Here is a 16,657-nt window from a genome sequence, read left to right as displayed (position 1 = left end):
ATCACGCAAGGAAGTGACAAGAAAGTGTGCATTTCAGAAGTCAGAACTGGGACAGAACTAGCACACTCTTTACTTAAAAAACAACCGTTCATTTTTTTTCTTTGGCCCAGCTAACACACTCGCTACTGTACGAGCAAAGACGCGCTGCTTGTTTGCCGTGGCTGAACAAGGCCAGACCTATTCCTGGCACTCGTCGGTCCGATGCCCTCCGGCTCACCGCGGTCCAGCCTTCGCCTCAGCGGGCTCCTACAGACGGAGACTGGCGAGAGACAAGAAGCCCTTGCCGGGCAGGCAGCGGGGGCAAAGAGCAGCGCTCGCCCGCCCGGCAGCGGTTCCGCTTCTCGCACTGACAAAACCCTGGCGGCCCTCTCCAGCGCCGACGGAGCCTGACAGAGCTCCAGATGAGTTTCGATCACGCTCTCGTGCACGTACGTGACTCCTGGGGATGGTACCGTGTAGGGCCAAGAGCTGGACTCGATGATCCGCGTGTGCCCGTCGCCCTTTCCGACTCAGAGTACGCCGCGATTCTGTGACGGGGAGGCTGCCGCCCCCACGGGAGAGCCGCTGTGCTGCGCCCGCCCGGGGTCCCCGCGGGCCGAGGGGCACCGCGCCCCGCTCGGAGCGGCCGCGCCTTGCCGGGGGAGCGCGGCGGGGCCCGCCCCACCCACAGCCGCGCGATGACGTGAGCGGCGGGAGCGCCGCCCAGCCGGAGGCAGCGGCAGGAGCGCGGGTCGGCGCGGAGCTGCCGCCGCGTCCCCGGCCGGCACCGCCGTGCATGGGGAGGGAGCGGGCGGGACGCTGCCTGCGCGCCGCGCCGCACGGCTCGGCACGGCACGGCTCGGCACGGCTCGGCACGGCCGCCGCGGTGAGTGGGGTCGGCGTTGCCCGGCCGGCGGCGGGGCCCGGGGGTGGCCGGGGTGGCGGCCGCTCCGCCGTGTCCCGCGCCCGGTCCCGGGGGCGGGGGCTCTCCCCGGCGGGCGGGGGCTCGGGGTCGGGCGGCCGCGCCCGCCGGGCGCTGCGAGCGGGGCACCGCGCTGGCTTCCTCCCCCTCCGTAAACAGGGCTCCGGGGGGCCGGGCTGGGCCGACCTGGGCGGCGGGGAAGCTGGAAGTGTGGCTGCCGCGCCTCTTCGGCGGAGGTGCTGCGTGCTGCGGGAGAAGTTCCTCGCGAGTACTTGTTTGTGCCGTTAAAAATACTCGTCGGAGAAGGAGGGCGAGCGGTCACAAAAAATACACATCTGTGTTTTTTCTCTATATGTCTCTGTTGAATTTGCTTCTGCGTGGGGAAATGTTCCGTTAGTGTGGGTTAATTAGTGGATGTAATTAGTTTTCGCTTGGTAATTTTTTTTTTATGGAAAGAATTTCAGATGAAACTTTCTAAGGTGTTTTTTTCTTTTTTTTTTTTTTGACCGAAGTCTAATTAGAACCTGATTGTGGCGTTGTCTTCAAATTTTTCACTTCTGCAGTCAGTGACAGGTGAGAAAATAACAGATACTTTTGGTAATTTGTAAATAGTTTTATGCTGAGAATTGTTGACTGTATTCCTTTTGATTGCTGGACAGAGAAACTTAATTGGGAGGGCTGTAATGGCTATTAAAAATTTTGAGTGTGATTTTGCACTTGAGATTATTTGCTTCATGGTTAGTATTTCTGACATCATAGCTCTGTAAAGCTTACTAATTTATTATCTACTTCTTCATTTGCTCTATTGCTAGTTAAATGTAATGTGTATGTAACTAGGTGAGAGAGAAGGATTTCTTAAGTTTCTATTCTATGGAAAATCAGTATAGAGATATTCTGTGCACACTTAAAGGTATTTTGGATCAGTTATATGTATTAACTTTCTTTTCCTTCCCTTCATCTCAGTCTTCTTCATAACTGATATGATGCTAATATGGTAATGATGTTCTTTGGGCATGCCCATTTTTCTTCCCTTTTTAGGGTCTGTGGCAGTAATTTGAGGATTCAGTAGGAACACAGTAGCCACTACTGTCTTCTGCTTGAGAATGCATCCAGAGTCTTACGTGACTGTGGAATCTAGACCTTGGAATTAAACAATTTCAGTATTATGGTATGAAATAACAGGGATTTTAAAGCAATGGTGTACTTTCCAGAGAAGCCTAATTTTGACCTGTTTACAGATTTTCAATTTTTGTAAGTGCCAACAACAGCAACATGGGGAAGGAGTATTTGCTGCTGGGAGGGGAAATTGTAATGAGCAAGAAGTACATGGAATGCAGAAAATGGTCCAACATCCTTGTTGGTTGAATCAGACTGACTGGAACTGCAGAATGGAAAATGAAAGAAGGCTGCTACTGCTTTTTACTTGTAGCTGTTCAAAATTATGTTAGGCTAATAAAAAGTTGAAATCACTGTAGAATAACCACTTCCAAATTACGTGGTAGTAATGTTATGCATGACCACAGAGTAGTACTAAAGTGAATGTTACTGCTGTCTTGTACTAGCAGTGGCATCATCTTCCTGAAGTTAGGAGAAAAGTGGTTGCTGAATGAGGTTGTTGCTTTGCCATTGGTCTCTTTTTATCTCAGCTTTGGGGCATTTTTGCAGTATGACCTTATGTAAACAAAAAGCTAAATGATGATGTTTGCAGTTACAAGAATGAACTGAGATCTCATCTGAAAGAGCCTTAAAAGGGAAATAAACAAAATTCAGAGATGTAGTAGTATTAAACAGACACCATGATTAAATGGTGTTCATTATGAATAGGAGAGTATCAAAAGTTACGAAGCTTGCAATTAAAAAGCAGTTAACTTTTAACTAATTAAACTTAACTTTTTTTAACTAATTCAAAAGCAGAACTTACCATGCAATAATAAAAACATAAAAACAACTGGAAGAAGGCAACCAAAATCTGGTGGCTCTTTTTCGAAATGTAAGGGGAACTTTTTAGTAGGAGGTTGAACTAGATGACCTCCTGCCTTTCAACACAAATTAGCCTATCCTAGTGCTCCTGTTCTGTTACAGGCTAGTGTTTTTCTTGTAACACACCTGCTACTTTTTACCTAGGCTTGTGTGCAAATGTTATCACTGTGATTGGGCAAGTAGACAATTACATTATTTAATTTGACTTAATGGAGCTGCTGTTTAAAAGCCTCTGACACTGGCCCTGTGGTGATTTTAATGAGTTCTTTACATATTCCTATGTCCCATGGGGTTCTCAGCATAAGCCCAGTGAGATGACTAATATGAGAAATAGTAACATGGTTTGAGTCAACATTTGAGCTCATGCTTAGGTTTGTATTTCTTTAAATTGTTTTGGTTGCAATTTCTTTATCAAAAAGTTAATGAGGAGCTTTCTTGAATTTCTGTATATCAGATTTTCAAAATTATTCCATAAGATAGATCTGTCTTTATGCAGATGTGAAAAACATTACAAAAATGTGAATATACAAAGAAGCTTCTTTGTAAAAGTTGTGCTGGAGGAACTGTAATCCTGCATACAAATAGATGCTTTCTGCTGCATTCTGTGCTTATCTAGAGAGTAGATTGTATGTCTCACTTAAATTGGTTGTGTGTGTCTCATCAGAGTGACAGCTACAAGGTACAAGTGTAAGGTAGGTTGTTACTGTCAGTTGCAACCTGTAAGATTCTCAAAGAAAAAGGGTGATGCCTCTCTCAAAACACCAACCTCTGTGGGTTATGCAGTACTGGATACAGAGAGGTCTCATTCACATGGGCAATGATAACCTCCATGTATTATGTAGAATGACTTGCCTGGAGGGTAATTGTCCATCTAATTTTGATTATGTAGTTACTGTTTCACACAGTCAAAGCTGAATCTTTAAATCTGATTTGTAGGGGAAAAAAAAAAAGTCCAATCTGGTGCAGGCAACTATTGATTTAAAATCAATAGAAATATTGTCTTTCTCTGAGGTGAGTTGTCTCTGCATCTATCTTTGACAATGACTTCCACAACAGTATTACAAAGTTTCTTTTGTTGTTAGTAGATTGCTTTTTAATCATGGTTGCACATTTCCTTTTATAAGGAAGGAAGGTGTTAAGTCTCGGTGCTTTGATTTTCTGTCTTCTTGGTTTTCTTATGGTTTTGTGTGGTGTTTTTTTTGCAGGGGTGGGGGAGAGGTTGTATATGTGTGTATTTTATTTTTTTCTTAGAGTCTTTAGTGTTTGTTAGTAGCTCATACAAATCTATTAACTGATTCTGTTTTTCTGTGGTTTTTGTGTCACAAAATGAATTCACAAAGTGAATTAAGAATCATTTCAATACCTTTCCTCTTTTCATCAGAACATTTTTTCTTAGGTTGCATGTGCCTGTATTAAGCAGAGACTCTGTTGAGCTGCACATCCTGCGTGTGGTTGTTTTGTTTATCTACTCAACATTTGGCTTAAAATGTAATGTCATGTGGGAATAACTGCAAGTTATTCTTTTAAGGGCTTACTATTTTATGTTTGATGGCACCAGATGTTATCTGTCTTCTGTTTTGCTTTTTGTTTTGTTTTGTTTTGTTTTGTTTGGCTAGCTCTCAGTTTTGATCCTGCTCAAGTCTCACGTAAGCTGGTTATCACCAAAGTTGTTTTCAGGCTAGGACTTCAGAAGTGCTTATATGCTTGCATAAATGTGTATGGTGTGGTATTTCTTGCTCTGCATGCAGCCCCGTGTGGGATCTTTTCTGATATTTACCCTAGTTCTTGATCTATGTGTTGTTCAGAGTGTAAGGTTTTTTTTATCGACAGTTCAGTGGAGCTGATTTAGCTGGTATTACCTTTACCATTCTGCTTATGTGCTTGAGCAGCTGCAGTAGATTTTGGGACTTAAGAAAGTGTTTTACAGATGTTTTAAGTAGATGGATTTTTTATACATCTTCAAAGTGTTGTGATTGAAGTTATTAAAAATCTAAAAATGCTTCTTTATGTGGCTTTCTTGATCTCAAGGATTTATTTTTTGTCATATATATTGAGACTAACTATCAAATTTGTTTAAATAAGTTTTTTAGACCTTTTTTGCACAGTCTATATCATAATGTTCACCAGAAACAATGCAAGAATTTTGAGGGGTTTTTTTGTGAGTGGATAATATCTTAGAGGAATAATATTGGTATACTTGTCTAGCATGCTTTAAATGAGTATTTTCCATCTCTGACATCCATTAGTCCTGTTTGGCTACAAAAATTTCATAGTTATGATGAAAATGTTCATCAGTATTCAGTGTGTCATAACACTGGCTACAGCTTGGGCTTCTGGTACTGTCAGGAATTTCTAAAGTAAGAAACCTTTTGCCTTCTAAATATCCAGCCTTGATACATAAATATGCAGTACAGTTGGTACCTGTATTAATCAAACAGTTTTTAGAAGCCTCAGTTATTCAAGTGCATTTAGACTGGGAGGCCTTTTAATTTCAGCATGAAATTATGGGATTACTTGCATGGATTCAGCTACAGAGATATGGCTGCAGGTGGTGTTTGTGTTATGTATTAGGTAGATTTGGCTGGGAGACTAATTCAAGAGCATTTGAGGACAAAGACAACTGGAAAACAAACATCAATTCCTAATGAAAGAAGGGTTTATAAACCATAGAGAGGGAATTATAAACCGTGAAGTCACACAGATCTAAGAATAAGATGGAGTTCTAGTTTCACAATGGGTATTAACTGTTCTCTTAACCTTTCTTTGTTCTCAAGTCTTTTCTTTCCTTAGTCTCTCACAAACACTGGAATTTGCTGCTCCCTCGGTTGTGTCAACACAACAGCTTCTTGTAGAACTGTGCTGTAAACTGTATCACAAGTCACCTAAATTAAAATTAATTTTTTTGCTTCATTTGGAACAAGTGGCATGAGGGAAAGGGAATGGACATAATAACTTCTTAAGCTGGTTTGCAATGTCAGAGAAAATGTTGTGTAATCACATCCTGGATAACCCCAAAGATGGACTGAGCTACAAAAGAAATGTTGGGTTCCCAGTGGAATTGGAGGGCACTGGGTTGCACAAGACCCAGATCCTCAGCTGTGGGCAGTAAAGCATGTGTCAATCCAACAGCTGGCTCCCAAAAGACAGACTTTGGAACTATTCTAACAACTGTGTAAATAGGTGCATGGTTACCTTTTAATTGCCGTATACCTGGGTCTTAATAAACCTTTGTAACTATGCTCTCTGTCAGGGAGCTTGTGAAAATGTACTTCTGGTTGCTTTTCTCTTAACCAGGTTTCTTCAGTTAAAGGTGATTTTAAGGTAGTTGGCTAACATTAGGGCATTCTATTCCTGTGTATCTTTTCTTCCCTATAATGGGAGCCTAACACACTAAAACCATGTTTTGAACATTGAAAGGATGATGGATGTGTACTGAATTTCAGTGAGCATTCCATAAGCATGCTTGCAGAAGCTGGGGATAGGCATGTTTAACTTTAGTTTGTGATAACAGGAATGCAAAACTTAGTAAAACATACAGGTGCTGTGCAAAATGGACTTGAAAATGACATGGAGTCTTCCATTTCATTGTTATGCATTGGCAGACCTAAAAGCAGTGTGATGAAATAGATGTGCATACACAGTCCTTGCTACCCAGCTGGTTCACATGTATTGACAGTGTTTAGAAGGTTTCTTTCCAAAGAGCTCTGCTGCTTGCTGAGATTATTTTATTGTCCTGGTTTCAGCCAAGACAGAGTTAATTTTTCTGCAGTAGCTGTGAGAGGGTGCAGGCTGGAGCCACGTGGCAGTGTCTAGGTTGCTGTTCTATACCTTGCACTCCATCCTGTTGAAACTAGGGTGATCTCAGTTCTGGAAAGAAGGGTTTTGCTTCGGGTCAAGAAGAAGTGTGGTGGGCAGAGGGAACCTGGGACATTTGGGGAGCATTTTGCATATGAATCACTCTCTTTTGTACACTTTTATTATTATTATTATTATTAGTAGTAGTAGTAGTAGTAGTATTTTATTAGTAGTATTTTATTATTGTTACTGCCCATTTTCTTATCTCATTGCTGTTTCCAGTAAATTGTTCTTATGTCAACCTGCAATCTCTGCCTGTGTTTCTTTCACTGGAGCTGGGGCATGGAGGGAGCAGCCAGGGTTTCTTTTTAATGGGAGGACCAAACTGGGAACACCATTTATAAATACCATGATATTTATCAGTAATTCTGCCAGTGAACCTGCAAAGCTGAATTTTAAATTCACTTTGGAATTCAAAACTGTTTTTACTTTGTTTTTTTGAAAACGATTATAATATTTGCCAGTTTTTGTGGTGGTTTGGTGAGTTTTGACACATAATTTTTTTAGCTTTTGAACCTGAGGTAAAAATTTTTGGGTAGGTTGATAATACATCACATCTCTTTTTGTAGTTTAAGTTGTTATGCTGTGTTGTGGTTGTGCAGTTGTTATGAAAGTGTAGGGTGGTGAAGTAATATATTTTAGTCAGACTTCTTAGAGTCTTCTTTTTAGAAGTTTGTCATGATTTGTTACTACAGCAGATCAACCAAATGCCGTAATATGCTAGAAGGCACTGACTGTCTGGTTACTTATCCTTTCTTATCCTCAACCAAATTCTATGAAGGGCTTTTGAGCAGCTCTATATTTACATTTTTTAAAAACTATTTATGGAAATACAGAAAAGCATTAGTTTTGAACAGCATGTAGGTGCTTTGTGTTAATTTGTCAAACTACTTTGCTCTCTCTCTGACATCTGTAATATGTCTTGGATAAGAAACTCAGTACTATTTTGAGCTCCTGCAATGTAGCTGAAGTGTTTCTAAGTGAGAATGCCTAAGGGGAAGCCACCTTGAGTGCCCTTTATCATGCATTTAATGGGTTAAATATCTGTGAAGCCAGGAAAAGTGATAGTCCCCTTTCATGCTCAGGGGAGGAACAGAACGAAAACAAGAGCATGTCATCCCTGATCTTCAGTGGACAGGCAGCTAATATATAGGAAAATAATTTCTTTAAATTCTTGTTTGTTTTTAAAGAAAACTGTTTGGAGGTTATAGTTACAATTTTTCTAAAGCCTAAATTTAGTTAAATAATATAACTTTTAGTTAAAGACAGGCATTGTAGGTACAGAACCACAGAATAATTTAGTGAAGAGGGGACCTCAGTTTCTGTTTCAAAGTTCTGCATAAAGCAGGGCCCGGGAGGAGGTCATAACAAGTATGAAAGCTGTATCCAGGCAGGTCATAAAAATCTTCAAGGATGGAGACAACACATCCACCACTGCGCCATGATCTGGATGTCAAACATTTTCTTTATATCCTCTCTGAACATTTTGTGTTTCAACTTGTTCCTGTCTCTTGTCCTGTGGATGAAGGACAAGAGCTTGGCTTCATCTTCTGAATAACTTCCATGCTGGTACTGAGGACTGCTGTTAGGCTCCCCCAGTCTCCTCCAGGTGAAATAGACCCTGCTTCCCAGTCTGCCCTCATAGGGTCTGTGCTACAGCCCCCACCTGTGTCCGTGGCCTCTGCTGGGACTTGTTCCTGTTTGCCAGTCTTTTTTTTTTTTTTTTTCCTGTGTTAGGGCAGTGGAATAGGACCTAGACTCAGAAATTTAAATTCAGCTAAGATTTTTATTTTTAAAAATTTTATTTTTTTTTTATTATTTCTAAATAAAAGCCAGGACAGTAGGTGGCCAGAAACTATCCAACAACCAAACTGAGAATATATTCTTCCCCCAGTTTACCATACGATGGTGATCTAAGGATACTGTGACCAGAAACAGGCTGTTCAGCTCATGTAATTGACTGAGCTTTCATTCCTTAATGAACTGCACAGTTTGAAAATATGATATGTTTTGATAAATTTATTTGGTTGTATAACATTTCTTTGTAAGTATTGTATTTAATAATGTTAACTGTAGTTTTTTTCAAGAGTTTCCTATGTTTTTGCTACATTTCAATTTTAGAAATGCAGTATGGCAACAGTAAGTTAAAAATTACTATAGCTGAAAATTATAGCCATTGTGCTTTTTTGGCATAAGGTAATTAACCAAAATTCAAAGTCTAAATTGAACTCATGAAGTTCCATCTCGTCTTACATAAAAAAATGCACCATAATGTGTCTTGTTTAATTAAAAACATTAGTGCAGAGAACTGTTTGACTTCTTGAATGATTAAACACGTGGAACAACAGTTTAAAAAGTAAATGTGAAACATAAGTGGTTTATATTAAATGTTCTCTTTAATTTCCATAATAACTTAAATATATTTTTAGTTTGAATAAATAAATGTCTTAGATTTCTGAGTACTTAAATTATACATTATATACATTATATGCACATAACACATGTATTCCTATTTTGGAGTTTGGTTTGTTTGTTTTAATTTCCTCTTTGAGTCTCTAAGATTCATGGACCATTAAACCAGCTGGAACTTTTGCAGTGTTAAGGTCTTGTTTTTGTCAGGTCATTAAACTTCAACCTGTTGAGACCAATGTGTTCTGATTTGCTGGAATGGATATCTTCTAGAACTAGTTACAAGGGTGTGCTGATGCAATTTGGTTCTTTCATCAAGCTGGATTCCTAAGTGCGAGTTCACAAGTCAGGTTTTAGTCTTTGCCTTTCTTAACAGATTCTCTGTGCTCTCATTGCACACTAATAAAGTTAATTGTGGAAGATAGGTTTCTTCCCCTAAGGAACACAACATGTCACAGTATGGCATTTTTTTGCATCACTTAATGACCTCTACATTTTAGAGGTCATTTAGAGGTTTATTAAACAAATAGGTTTAATAAGACCTTGTACTAGTGGTATTATTTGTGCCTAAAATTCTTCAATTTCTTACTAAGGTTTGCTCTTTTACTTGAGGAGCTAAATATGTGTGTAATGTTAGAACTCTTGCCTTCTGTTTCCACTTCTTTTGGTTTATATTCCTTCTTAAAGTTCATGTTTCTGACTCTTTTCTTATTATAATGACCTAAATTATTAAGCTGCTTTCTTGATTGTAAAATATTAAGAGGAAAGAAGAGATTTTTAAGAAATCCCATTGTTAAGCAAAGTAACATCTTAATTACTTCCCCTATTAGGCAGAGTTATATGTTCAGAGGCAGTAAACATGCATGAATTATCACTATGGTGTTATTGATTGAAACAGTATTTTGCTTATTTCTGGTTAAGAGGAAAATCTAGTTTCTCATCTAACAGTTAGTTCTTCATTATACATTAAGTGATTCTAGAATATTTACCTGTTGTTTGGTACAGTATCTTTCTCATCTAGACAACTTCCAGTTACTCGCTGAGCCTTTAGAGGAAGAAAGTAAGCAAACGAAATTGCTGCACATCTGTTTGTTGTCAGAAAAGTAAGATGAGAAGTCATTGTCACCCATGACACTTAAAGGAGAAGAAAGAGAAACAAAGGGAGGAAAGTACTAATACCTTCCTGTCAAAAACACAAGATGCAGCAAGAAGGTTAAATGGGCTTGTAGACTCATTTGATAAGCTTACACATCAAGTGGTAGGGAAAAAAAGGTTTAAATTGTTAATTTGAACTTTCTAATATGAGTGATACTGCACCACAAGCAAGATAACGATTTTGACCTTACAAACAGAAGATGGTCTTACTCAAAGACACTGGGATGTAATATAATATGTATAGAAAATATAAATAAGGCTATAAGCATAATATAACTTACTGTTTCTAAATGGTTATATTTCGAGTGTATTAGAAAAGGAATTTTCCTCTTTTATCACAATAGCAAAAATATTTCCACATACATTTCTTGGAGTAGTGAAGCATGAAGTGAATTTACAGGCAGAAGCAGGAAGTCAATAGGATTCTGGGAATAATACTGGCTTAAAGTAAGGAGAGAGCAAGAAATGTAAATGGCTTTGTCTCATCATCCCTCCAGATGCCTCTCTGTTCACTACCTTACTATCTCCTTACTCTTCTTCTTCAGAACTTTTCTCTCATGTTCATCCACACCTCTCCTGTTGAGGCTTTGTTGCTTGCTTACATTTCCTTTTCTGGTCCCACTAATAAAACAGCCATTAGCTGTTCTGCTCTGAATCAAGTAGGTTTTAAGATTGCTTTCTGATCTTGACAGTAGTCAGTCTGACCTACTTGGAATCAAACTCCATGGCCCAAATCTAGCCAAGTGTTTTGTCTTTCATTTCACATTGCTGAAACAAACTTTTGTTTTTCTAGATCTGTTGTCCTCAGATTTACTATAGCCAACTCCCAGTCAAGTTTTGAGTGCCTCTGGAGAGAAAATGGGATGAAAATAAGATAATCAAAAAGCACTTTACAGCACATTAAATATTATTATATTTGAAAGCTGGGCTAAGCTATATTAAAATTACCTGTGGGGTTGGAAAATTGATTGTCAGTTGGAGGAGAACTGTTGCCGATTTTGAAGAAGAAATTAGTTTTGATTTGTTAGTGGAAAAAAGAAATTGCTTGTAAAAAGCGTATTTTGAAAAGACTCAGTTCTGTAAGTCTCAGTGAGTAAGATTGTGGTATTTTGATTAGACTTTCTTTTGAAGTGTGAGAATGGAGAAGTATCGATATTTTGTCTAGAAGGAAAACAGAAACTGGCAGGTTGCTTGGTAGTAGATAAGAACTGATGTTTAGTCTGAATACAAGGATGATGGTAGGAAGACAAAATGTATTACAAATGAGAGAAAGAAAATACAGACGGTAGGTAATTAAGGTGCAAGAAACCCTGGAATTAGTTCAGTTGGTTAGAGCATGATGCTAAAAATGCTAATCTTGTGGTTTCAATCCGCACATAGGCCATTCACTTAGGACTTGGGCTCAGTGATCCCTGTGGGTCCTTTCCAACTTGGAGTATTTAGTGATTCTTGAAGTTGTAAGTGTCCTTGCTCCTTTGACTGTGAAGTGTCACAAAAGTGAACTGAATGTTCTGCGAAGGTGTGGGTAGATGAATGGTTCTCTATGGAAATACAGACAGGTGCAAGTCCTTGTATGTCTTTTTAACTTTAGCTGCTACTGTACATATTTAATTATTCCAGCAGTAGTAACTGTTGGAAAGTATTGTATAATGTCAAATTTCACCGAGGCTGCTGTATTGAGAGTGGAGATGTCCTTTGTGATACGACTTTGGAAATGTTCTTTTATAACCTCATTAGAGACAATTGATGTAGGACAAGCTTGATTCTGGTAGGTGTTTGAAGCAGGCATTCATGCTATCTGCAAGTGTTTTGCTCAGTTTTGATTCACCATGGTTGAGGCTCAGATACTCTGGCTGTATGTGAGCATTAAAGATTTCATAATTTAAACTAAGATTTTCTCTAAACTAGAGTTTATTTCCCCAGAAAAATGCTGTATCCTACATGTGCAGTCTTACACGTTCCTTTCTTCTTTTTCATAAATACCTTTATAGTTTCTTTACAGGGGAATAAGCAGAAATATTTCAGATTATAGTCCTTTCATTTTTTAGTCCATATGATCAAATAAAGTAGCAGCTTAATATGCCTTTTGTTTAGGACACCTCCATCTACTAACACAGACCATGTACAGGATTGGTTTTGCAATTACAGTTTGTGATCTCTCATTTCCTGATTGTTCCTACATACTTTTATTTGAGAGTTTTATTTTACCTGTGTAATGGATGAGGCCCTTTTGAAGTCATAATTAAAATAGTGGATCAGGGTACTTATTGACAGGGTGAATTGCTACATAATATAACTGTTTGTTACTGAAACAAATGACATACCCATAAGTACGCTGCTGTAAATACAACGTTAACTGTAAAATGCTCTACAATTCTGTTGTTTTTATGAGAGGGAATCTTTAATAGGTGTCATTACATGCATACATAATATTAGTCATTCTGTATTTTAAATTATGACATGCGTTTTTTTCATGGAATATTGGAGTCAGTTCTAGGTAATTATTAGAATTTCGTATGCTTTCAGAATGTAATAGAACATTGCAAATGTGTGATGGCTAATACTACTGTTTCTGCTAATTTCAAAACATTTATTGAAAAGTACTCTTGGTGTTCAGCAAGTAGATCATCAAAATTCTACTGTTGGACTAGTTCACACAAAGTCTGGCTTTAGCAAATCTCATTATATGATTACAGCCATACTTAAAGTGCTAAACTGTGTGTACAAGTAATGGAAGAAATGGCAGGTCAGCTGTGGATTACACAGACTGTGGGGGTGTCAGTTTGGTAATTTGTCTATTTTTCATTTTTGTCCTTATTACCTGAAAACCCTAGTTGATTTAAGAACATCATGTTTGCTGTCAAGACTACTGTGATAACTAGAACATTTATTTGGAACAGATGCATGATATGTAGACTCGATAGCAGCAACACATCATTTGACATCTGCAGTGCTGTGTTTCTTTCACAGAAAAAAACCCAGAAGATAAAAAACCCTTATGTAATGTTTAGCTCACTAATAGTGCTGGAACTAATGAAACTGGTAATCTAAACTGAATCACAGGCAGAAATGAAGTAAGTTGCAGCACAGAAGTAAAAAAAATTGGTGTGATTACATGAAAATTACTTTTCTAGAGCCTTTTTCTGGATATATTTCCTTGCATATTCTAGGGTTTATATAAATTTTAAACTTGTTCCCCAATAGAAGTCACTCTGAGTCTTGCCTGTTTGCAGATTATCCTGTCTTTTCAAGTTCAGTTGTCACGTAAATTGCCAGATCAATGATTTCTACTTGCAATGGATTATTTGAAATTACCAACTTGAGAGCCGTTAACACAGAAGACACTGCAGATTATCAGCTCTGAAAGCAACTTGCATGCTCTTGAGTGATAAAGAAATGAAATACCAGGGAGACCTGGCTCTTTTGTCTTCAACCAAAAGGAAAAAAACCCCTAAACCTCTCAAAGGGGCAGAACAAGTTACTTTGAGAAATCCAGCTGCTAGGAAAGGAAGGAGGAAATAGGAAATGGAAAATGGCCTGAATAAACAAAGAAGCATGAACTTAAAGTGGGGACCTTTTACAAAATACAGAATAGAGCAGGGATATAAAATGGAAAGAAGAAAGGTGAGTTTCTTTTTCTCCTCCTTTTTTTTTTTCTTTTGTCTTTTTTGGGGCAGGGAGAGGATTATGATGCATAAAAGAGAAGGGAGGAGCAAAACCAGAAAAAAAGGTGGAAGGGAATTTAGCTGCCAGCATAATTATAGTACTGCCGGACTAAAGGCTTAGCTAGAGAAGCATTTAGAGGTTTTGCAGGACCAGTACAAGCAATATATTTGCATTTGTGTGGTAAAGGGAAAAATATTTAACCACTTGCCCAAGTCAAGCTACTGCATTGAAAAAGCTTCTGAAATGAAGGGCCAGTAAGGGGGCCCTCAGTAGCTGAGCAAAGGCAGTACAGAAAGGACTGACTAGTGAGCAACTATACCTCTAGGAAGGCAGTTGGACTGCATGTAGGATTGCTTTGGATTTGTAAAAGAAATTAGATGTAGTGATATTTCATCTGGTTTAGTCATAGTGAAAAGCACCCTTGTTTCAATAACATGTCCATTGACCAGGATGTGGGCTCTGGTGCATGAAGCCTTTGACTGCCTAGCTGGTACCTCCTGTGTTAGTGAATTGAGTGAGTTAGTGAGTTTCCTACCCAATCTATTGGTTAGTCACCAACACATAAAACCAGAGTGAAAAGGAAGACAACCATGCAAGTGTTTGTGTGTTTGCTTGGTTATGGAGTAGAATTGCTAATATGGTGAGGTAGACAGCATTAATAGGAAGGGGCTTGGCAAGGCTGGAATGAGAAGGTATGTGGAAAGCTTACTGTCACCAACACCTCCTACAAACAAGAGGATTGAGGTCCTCAAACAGAAAACACTGAGGAGAGAGAGAGGCGTTAAAAATTTACCGAAACTTTCTTCTGTGTCAAAGGCCTAGCAGACACATTCTTGAAGGGCTGCACAAGATGGGGTTTTCAGTGCTGCAGTGATCCTCTTTTGACTGAGTTGAAGGACAAATGAATTAACTGAAGTCAAGCGTGATAGATGAAGAATGCCAGTAGGCTTTTATTTGTCACTGTTTTATTTCTAGTACTTCTGCTGCAGTGAGAAGGAGTAGGCATTAAACTGACAACATCATTGCATCTAGTTCCACAGTATTGTTACAGTACTTGAAGTAATTTGAAGAAATACTTTTAGAGATACAACATACATAGGTAGCTTTCATCAGAGCAAGCAGTCTGTTACTGACTACATTAACTATAAAATAAGGTTCCTAAAATAGCAAGAATGAAAGAATAATCATAACTGCAAGTGTTCTTACAGCTATTGAAGTGGCTTTTTTTTTGTTGTTCCTGTGCATTTAAAAATAACCTGTGTATTTAAAAATAACCAAATAATGGTTTGAATAACCATTTAAAAATGAATAGAAACACCTACATGCAAAAGATTCAGTATTATCACTAGAAAGCTAGTTTCTGCTCTTTTGGGGCTCAAGTTGAAATTTACATTAGGTTAATATGCATAAATCAAGTCAACAATCAAACATGTAGGACTCAGACATCTTACTAAGGTGCAGCTTGTTTAATTTGATTTCCTATTTTTTTTTCTATCAGGATTCAAATACTGTTTCAGTTCTTGGGCTCTCAGTCAAAGCCTTGTGAAATCAGCAAAATTCATTTGAATTAAACCATTTTCATTCTGAGATATGTGGACATGATACAAATTTGAGTAGTATGCGACTCAGATAGTAGCTTAATAAATTAAATCAGCTTTTGTGTGTATTACCTTTTAATTTAATTTGATTTCTGAGTTATTGCTGAGGTAAGTAGGTTACTGAAACATCATTGTTCTAGATAAAATATCAGATGGAGCATTTTGGAGGCTGCCACTATTTAGCACCCACTAGATTTGTTTCTTTGACAACATTTCTGTGTAGCAGGTCCTGTTTATTGTTAAAACCTTGAAGTTCTTGGTCTAAGTTTAGCAAGCTCCTATGTCCCAGAACTCTCCTGCAATGTAAGCTAAATGTTGAGAAGAGGTATGGGAAAACTCCCATATCCATTTCCACTTGAAACTTCTAAACATAACAGAGGACTAGGGGCTGAAGGACACAGTGAAAAAGGTTATAGTCCTTGCTTGCATTCATTGGCAGCGTGGGTTGCAGAGAGATACTTTACTGTAGCTGCAAGGGAAGAAAAGCCTTTATCTCCAAACATTTTGCAATTAGTAACACCTCTTCCATGCTAAAATGGGTTCTCTGATTTTTTTTTTTTTTTTTTTTTTTTTTTTTTTTTTTTTTTTTTTTTTTTGTCTAGTTGACATTACTTGCTGGTTGATGTGATCTCACAATGTGTCTTGGTTGAAAAAAAAAAAAAAGGTTTAAAATCCTTTTCAGAAAGGGACTATTTCCAGGAATAACTTTTCATCTGTGTGTTACATTTTTTCCCAGTGTACAGATTGAGTTTGTTGGTCACAGATGTTACTTGAAGTAAAATACTACTTTCTCTCATGTAGTCTAGCAAAGTCTATTTCAGAGTATCATGAAACATCCTTCAACTTTGAGGAAAGGGGTTCACTCATTTTAAAGTTTGGTCTGCCCTGCTTGGGAAAAAAAAATAATCATGTTAGCTCAAAGAAAGTTTAAAATGGAACCAGCTACTTTGTGTTTGTTTTTGTTGCACAGAAAAGTTACTATATAAAAGAATTTTGGGCTGCTGTTCCTTCTTTCATATGTGGGTCTTGCAATTGTTTTGCAGAATTTGGCAAGTTAAAAGTTGTTTCAGCAAGTTTAGTGATTGTGTCAAAT

At 38.4% G+C, this 16,657-nt stretch overlaps 1 long non-coding RNA gene across 1 annotated transcript; it reads left to right on the top strand.

The window, feature by feature from the left end:
• Window positions 1-713: 713 nt before the first annotated feature.
• LOC134056813 (uncharacterized) lies at window positions 714-4,884 on the top strand. Its single transcript, XR_009934172.1, has 3 exons — window positions 714-865; window positions 1,414-1,474; window positions 1,940-4,884. It is a non-coding gene; the product is annotated as an uncharacterized LOC134056813 (long non-coding RNA).
• Window positions 4,885-16,657: the final 11,773 nt, after the last annotated feature.

This window comes from Cinclus cinclus, chromosome Z, assembly GCF_963662255.1.
Source record: "Cinclus cinclus chromosome Z, bCinCin1.1, whole genome shotgun sequence".
Lineage (NCBI taxonomy): Eukaryota > Metazoa > Chordata > Aves > Passeriformes > Cinclidae > Cinclus > Cinclus cinclus.
The sequence above is the reverse complement of the archived record's forward strand: the minus strand, read 5'-3'. Positions and strand labels throughout refer to the sequence as shown.